The sequence below is a fragment of the Egretta garzetta genome, unplaced genomic scaffold (genome assembly GCF_000687185.1).
Source record: "Egretta garzetta isolate BGI_Z169 unplaced genomic scaffold, ASM68718v1 scaffold323, whole genome shotgun sequence".
NCBI lineage: Eukaryota > Metazoa > Chordata > Aves > Pelecaniformes > Ardeidae > Egretta > Egretta garzetta.
The window spans coordinates 1936061-1943546 of NW_009259435.1; the positions used below are offsets into that span (position 1 = coordinate 1936061).

Consider the following 7486-nt stretch of genomic DNA (forward strand, 5'->3'; position numbering starts at 1 on the left):
GAATGCCTCTTCTTACCACTCCATCTTAATCTTCCTTAGGTTTTGTGCTGGTTTTTTTTTTTTTTATCAGACACAGTGAAAACGCTCTTCTAATAGCCCCATGTCGTGGCCTTTTGTACTGTCCTACAGAGTGTTTGTTAATAAACTGCTGGAGAAGCTCCTACTTATTTATCACAGCGACAGAGATCATTAAGTGGCTGTAGTACTCTCTCTGCTTTTTGTAGCGACCTTTCAGACAAAAAGCATTTAAATCTCCCCTCCCCTGGCTGATGCTGCTCTTATCTTTGGTACAGATTTTCGGGGCAGATAATTTCCTTCTTTTCCTCCCTGGTTCCTTGACAGGAGCCGTTTCATTTATGTAAATCAGCTGACTGCTCTCTGAAGGAAAACGATGGTGAAATATTTTTAGAAGACTTTTTCTTCGTGCAAAATAAAAGCTGAAGGTCACAGATTTTTTATCTCTGTAACTTTGTGTCCCCAGCCGCGGGGACTCCTGCATGCGTTTTGTAGGTCTGCGAACCTTTTGGTCAGCAGTTCTGCCAAGCAGTGTAGGAAGGAGAGAGGATTTTGATTCAATTGCAGGTTGACCCAGGGGTTCACACAGCCCTATATGCCTTTGCACCTTTAATTCAATTATGGCACAGTCTGCTTCTTAATATAGCCGCTGCGTGCAAGCCATCAGGAGCTTGAGCTCAGCGCAGAAAGTGATGTGAAATGACTGTATTGCTTGTTCTCTTTATGCTTCTTGCCACAGTATTATAGTGACAAATTATGATAACTTTTCCTTGGGAAGCCATGACACGGTGAGACATACACCACCCACATGATTTTATGTTTAACTCCAACAAAATTACAGTAGAAGCTTATTAAGTTTCTGCTCGGAGATAATGATATATTAGCAAAGTTCAGAGATAAATGGCCTTGTGTTTCATGGATGTACAGAAGAATCTTTTTAAATTATCTTTACAGTATTTTTTTTTAAGTTTCTCAGTGCAGTATCTTACAGCTTTGCACCCGTTAGGACAGGCAGACACGGAGTGCCAGACTATATCGTTTTCCTTCCAAGTCTTGTGTTTTGATAAAAAAACCAGAGGGATCATCAGGGTCAATTAGAGTTTTGTACACTCCCAAGAAATCACTAGAAAACAACCAAAAGCAAAGACCTTACACTTCCATCCCATTCTCCTGTATCTAAAGCTCTCTCTTGTGCTTTCCATGGTGGTATATGAGCAGCTGTGATCCTATCCCATACATTTTTCTTTCCACGCCTACCAAGGAAAGCAAAGTACAGAATTTTAGTCTTTTTTTTTTTTTTTTTTTTTTCTTAAGAGAGAAGAATTACATTAGCTGCTGGAGTCTTTTTCACTGGTTTCCGTAATGCTATCTCTACATGTGCAAATGCAACTTTGTACCTACAGATCACTTACAAATGAAATTATATTAGCAACAACACATTAGCAACAGCACATGCCTTGAAAGGCTTTACTGAAACTAATAACCGAGGCAGTAGTACTCATGTCAGGACTGAGACAACCTCCAATTCCTCTTCCCTTAAATTTAATGACACACTAAGCATTTGTTGAATGACCATTTCATAGCAATTAGAAAAGGGAAGACAGAAAGGTAGAGAATGTATCTTCAGGTTTTTTTAAGTGCTATACAAATGTAGGAGCTTCTTTGGACCCTAGGCATTTGCAGTCTTAGATGGTGAGTGTTTTGAATGAGAAAGGCTATATCATACTCAAAAATCCAAAGTCTGTGTAGCATAAATAAAATCTGGAGAGCAGTGCTGTCCAGTATGTAACTGTATTGTTCATATTGACAATATGGTGGTGGAACTCGCGGGAAAATATTACGATCCCAACTGTGCTGTTGGGGAGCTTCAGAGGATGCTTAGACTTCCTTGAGACAAAAGTAGAGACATCAGCCAGGTTCAGGTCAGAAAAACAAGAGAAAGACATATTGTTTCACTATAGGGCTTGCGGTTGAATGGGTGGTATAAACACATCTAAACAAAGGTTGCAAGGGAAGAAGAGAAGAAGGACTAAGGACAAGTCTTAACTGTACACAAAATTTGGACATTTTCATTTTGTAACTGCATGGCACAGATTAAGGTGTGAGAAACTTTTGCACGTGAAACCCTCACAACTTGAAACTTGCTGTTGGAAAAAAAAGAACCTGAGATCCTCTCAAAAGCTTTGTCTAGCAAACGCAAAGGTTGCTCTGTGTTCCCTCCCTCTGCACAGAAGCAGTGTTACTCTGGGCCCTCTGCTGCTAGCTATCACACAGGCTATTTTGAGAAATCTCAGATTTATAGGAGAAATGTTTTCAAGAAGACATGAGATTTTGCTAATGGCAGCATAAAGTAACATAATGCTATGACTCAGTTTACAGGATACCTTTATTAGTCAATATTAATTGTCGACAGTATTGATAGAAGTTATAGCCTTTAGCTGAAGTCAATATGGAGCTTTATGAACCTGCCATCAATAGAAGATTTTATGGGGCCCATTAAACCGACTTTTCCAATGAAGGTTAACGTCAGCGATTTTTATGCTGTTTATTATTTATCCAAACTAAATAATCAGAATTTACATCTGATGTTTGTAAATCCAAAGCTGTCGAAGCACGATTCTACTCAGACATTTATTGTGTTCTTAGAAAATGAGAGGGTCTGGCTCCCTCGAAAAGCAAGTTTGCTTTTATGTCAGAAGTGGTGATGCCTTGAAGGAACAGATCCACTGCTCAGTTAGTGCAGCCACAATCCACCGCTCTGTCTTTAAGGAAACCGATGAAGTGCTCTGGTTCCATGGCATATTACAGTCCATAAATCACTTGCACAGGCAGCTGGCATGAAAAGCCATGCGTTGCTTTATCTAAACTGTTCCCAGGCTTTCTAGGAGGTTGAATACTTTTGCTAGGTTAAGAGTTTGTTTTCACTGAAGAGTTAGCTTGAGTTATGACTCTGGCATTGCCCTAAATTCAGATGCTGCACACCCAAACAGCCCCAATGGCTTCCCCTCCATTGGGCAGTGCTTTTTGCTCAACCCGGATGGTCACTTTGCAGACTAAGGGGACAGAGGGGACTGCTCAGGTGACTGCACCTTGTCCAGGGATAATGCAATCAATCTGTGCTGCTACTGCAGCAGGCACTTCAGGTAGCTCAAGGGTTATTCGGCAGTGTGACCATCTAGGCGAAGCTGAAATTGTGAATCCACATTAACAGTTCAGACCCATGCACAGGGAGGAGTTTGGTTCCTGGAAGTCTAGCAATGAAGTTAGGAGAACCTCTTTCCTATACTAGTCCATGCTGTTTCTCAGCAAGACTGATTGAAGCAAAAGAAGTTCCTGAAGTGGTCATTTGGATCTGAGCCTGGAGTTAACTGGCATTACCTTAGGTAACCCTGGACAGGCTTTGTACTGAGCCAGCAATTGTTTAATATAGAGAAGAGCACAATGAAGGAGAACAGGGTAATAGTCTTCCAGAAATTGACTTATTTTGCAGCAATTCAGTCACATACTAAAAGCAAAATACTTCTAATCATAAAGACATCATCATAAAAATACAGTACCACAGAATAATTTATGTTGGAAGGCATCGCTGAAGGTCTCTGGTCTAGTCTCCTGCTTAAGGCAGGGCTGGCTTTGAGGTCAGATCAGGTTGCTCAGTTACACTTTGAGTATCTCCCAGGATGGAGAGGCCACAACCTCTATGCCCTGATTCTGGTGCTGACCATGCTTGCTCTGAACAACTCTTCTCCTGAAAGCTAGTTGGAATTTCCACTGCCGCAAGTCGTGTCCATTGCCTCCTGTCCGCTCACCAAGCATCTCCAGGAACAGTCTGACTCCATCTTCTGTATATCCCTGCACCTAAAATAGTTAAAAGACAGCAGCTAGGTCTCCTCTAGACATCTCTGAGCTGAGCTGAACAAAGTCACCTAGATCCTCCTCTCCTTGTAATTGGTTTGTTGGCAGTTAGGCACTGGAAGAGATGGTCAGAGGAGTCAGGGGAACTCTGGTGTTAAAAGTTTTTAAGTGTAAACTAGACAAATAACTGCTGAGAATGGTCAGAGTGGCTGTACATGCTGGCGTCTTGAACATCCCTCTTTCTCCAGCGTCAATAGTTTGTAGCGTTGCTGAGCTTTCTTTGATGTCAGGAGTATGCAGGACTGTTCAGACTGGGTGTTGAGCACCTCAGGCTTTTGTACTGCCTAGGGCACTCCTAACAGATGCAGAGATAGACAGTGTCTGTGGGTAAGCACCCCTGAAACAGGCTCTGAATATTTCCTTTGGGTCTATAAGGGAGATCTTACCCCAGATACGCCCAAACTGCTATGAATCATGCTGGTGGTCCCTCAATAGATCTGAACATGAGAGGTGGGCAGAAAACATAGATATTTCCATAAAGCATCACCTCCCACAAAAAAAAAAAAGAACCACTCTTTTCTCTGCCTTCAGTGTGATAAAGAGCACAGTTGCTGCAGGATTACTTCAGACCTGGGCCAACAGCATTTTAAAAGTTGTCTTTGTGGAAGTGGCATTGCAGCCCTTTTCTAAAAAAAAAATAAAAAACAAAGCAAGTAAGTAGAGTTTAACTTTCAGCTATTCCAAAAAAGCTGAGGCAAAGTAAGGATTCACTTTAGTTTTAATCTGGGCTTAGTGTTAATATCCACCAAGGCTGGTTAGGATAACTGGTTAAATATGAGAGGGAGCAGTAGAGAGGGGGAGAGGTTTTCTTCATTAGCAGGACAAGTCAGCAGCGATTAACACTGTGCACATATGCAGAGTGGAGCTGGTGTTTCTCTGTCATCATCTCCTTTTGGGAAGAATGTGGGCAGCATGAGGCCAGAGGATCCCACAGGTGGGATGAGTAACATCAGATGGCTCAAGACAGTTCAACCAAGCTGGAGATGCTCAGTTGTGATATACTGTGTAAAGAAATTCTTGCAGTAGAAGTGTTGCTGAAGTGCGGTGTTTTCTTATCTAGCGGACTGAGAGATTAGAGACATGAACTAAAATTCCAGATCTAACCACCCTGGAAGCCAAAATTCAGGCTGCAGGGCCACTGCTATCAAACTGCGCTATGCTGTGCTGCAGAGTCAGGTCCTTCCTTCCATCTTCACAATTCAAAAATACGTAGGAAACGTCATCCTGCAAACAATTCCGCATGCATTTCTTGTGTGCCAAAGGGGTGAGAACAGCACTGCTGGACTCAGATCTCCCATTTAGCAATGAACTGGATGCTGGTACCATCAGCCCCAACACTTCCACCACACATCTGCTGGTCACCTCTGTTTAGGAAGAGCAGTTTAATCTCAAGGTCCATTTGTCTTTGGCTTCACCTCTGAAATCACCAGTCGGTGCCAAAAGTGGTATGGTGACTATAGCAATACAGACACTTACTCACTGGTGACAAGATTAAGAGCACCAATTCATTTTACATTGCTGGACCCACATCCTACAGAGAGGAATAATTTTTCTTTTAGTCACTACTGGTCTGGGATGCATTTAAATGAGCTTTAAAACTGTCAAGCAAACACCCAGCCCAATACTCAAACCTGCTCTCCCAGCCTCACCAACTTGACCAGAAAGGAATATGTTACGGTTAACTTTTGCTTTCCCATCAAATAAATTCCCTTGCTGGAAATTTCTCATAGGTTTTTGTACTGCCCAGTGTCTCTTCCCACAACTGGAAGGAGCGAGGAGAAGATGACCTGCGCTCCAGATCCCTTCACTAACCGCCCCAAGGCTTTGAATTCTTTTTTCATCACCCTCGGGCTACTTACTGCAACTTCATCTGCACCCACGTGGAAGAGCAGTAAGGGATAGTAGTCCGAGGGTCGGACCAGGTTAGGAAGCTTCCTAGTGACATCTCTAATCTGGGCTCCTGGGAGGCAGCAGACCTCCCTATGAGCAGGGTCCGCCCGGCATATCGGTCCTTCTGTTCCCCTCAAATGGGAATCTCCTATTACTATCACCCTCCTCTTCTTCCTTGTGGATGCAGTCATCATCTCCTTTTGGGAAGAATGTGGGCAGCATGAGGCCAGAGGATCCCACAGGTGGGATGAGTAACATCAGATGGCTCAAGACAGTTCAACCAAGCTGGAGATGCTCAGTTGTGATATACTGTGTAAAGAAATTCTTGCAGTAGAAGTGTTGCTGAAGTGCGGTGTTTTCTTATCTAGCGGACTGAGAGATTAGAGACATGAACTAAAATTCCAGATCTAACCACCCTGGAAGCCAAAATTCAGGCTGCAGGGCCACTGCTATCAAACTGCGCTATGCTGTGCTGCAGAGTCAGGTCCTTCCTTCCATCTTCACAATTCAAAAATACGTAGGAAACGTCATCCTGCAAACAATTCTGCATGCATTTCTTGTGTGCCAAAGGGGTGAGAACAGCACTGCTGGACTCAGATCTCCCATTTAGCAATGAACTGGATGCTGGTACCATCAGCCCCAACACTTCCACCACACATCTGCTGGTCACCTCTGTTTAGGAAGAGCAGTTTAATCTCAAGGTCCATTTGTCTTTGGCTTCACCTCTGAAATCACCAGTCGGTGCCAAAAGTGGTATGGTGACTATAGCAATACAGACACTTACTCACTGGTGACAAGATTAAGAGCACCAATTCATTTTACATTGCTGGACCCACATCCTACAGAGAGGAATAATTTTTCTTTTAGTCACTACTGGTCTGGGATGCATTTAAATGAGCTTTAAAACTGTCAAGCAAACACCCAGCCCAATACTCAAACCTGCTCTCCCAGCCTCACCAACTTGACCAGAAAGGAATATGTTACGGTTAACTTTTGCTTTCCCATCAAATAAATTCCCTTGCTGGAAATTTCTCATAGGTTTTTGTAAAAATGAAATGTACTGGCAATGAGGAGCTGGAAAGCTCCCATCATAGCTCTGCCCGCTTTACCATCACAGACCCAACTCTTAGCCATTTTAATTGGCATAATACATGATTTAAAGAGCATTTCTTGCAGTAAGCGTCACACTTTCTGCTTCCACACTGCTGAAGCCATTACTGCTGCTGGAAGGAGTGCTTAAGAAACTGCATAGGAAATTAGGACTCGGTAGAACTCAATGCTTATAGAAGATATTTAGAAACACAGGGGCACATTACAGCAGGAAATAATTAAAGACAAGCCTTCCAAACAAGGAACACCAAGGAAATGGTATCATTTTATTTCTCTTGGGCAGTTAAGAAATCCAACTAATGCTTTCACTTATTCAGTGGTGTCTGAGACAGACCTCACTGGAGCCTTTGAACACACCCATTGCCATCAGCAGTGTTAGATCAGGTCCGAGGTGTATGGGCTCCCCGTTTCAAGAAAGATGAGGAACTCCTAGAGAGAGCCCAGAGGAGAGCAACAAGGATGATGAGGAGACTGGAGCATCTCCCCTGTGAGGAAAGGCTGAGGGAGCTGGGCTTGTTTAGCCTGGAGAAAGAAGACTGAGAGGGGATCTCATCAACAC

At 43.1% G+C, this 7486-nt stretch overlaps 1 protein-coding gene across 1 annotated transcript in view; it reads left to right on the plus strand.

Annotated features, from left to right (window-relative positions):
- Positions 1-7486, plus strand: part of TENM4 (teneurin transmembrane protein 4) — a 357308-nt gene that overhangs the window by 4889 nt on the left and 344933 nt on the right. The window lies entirely within an intron of this gene.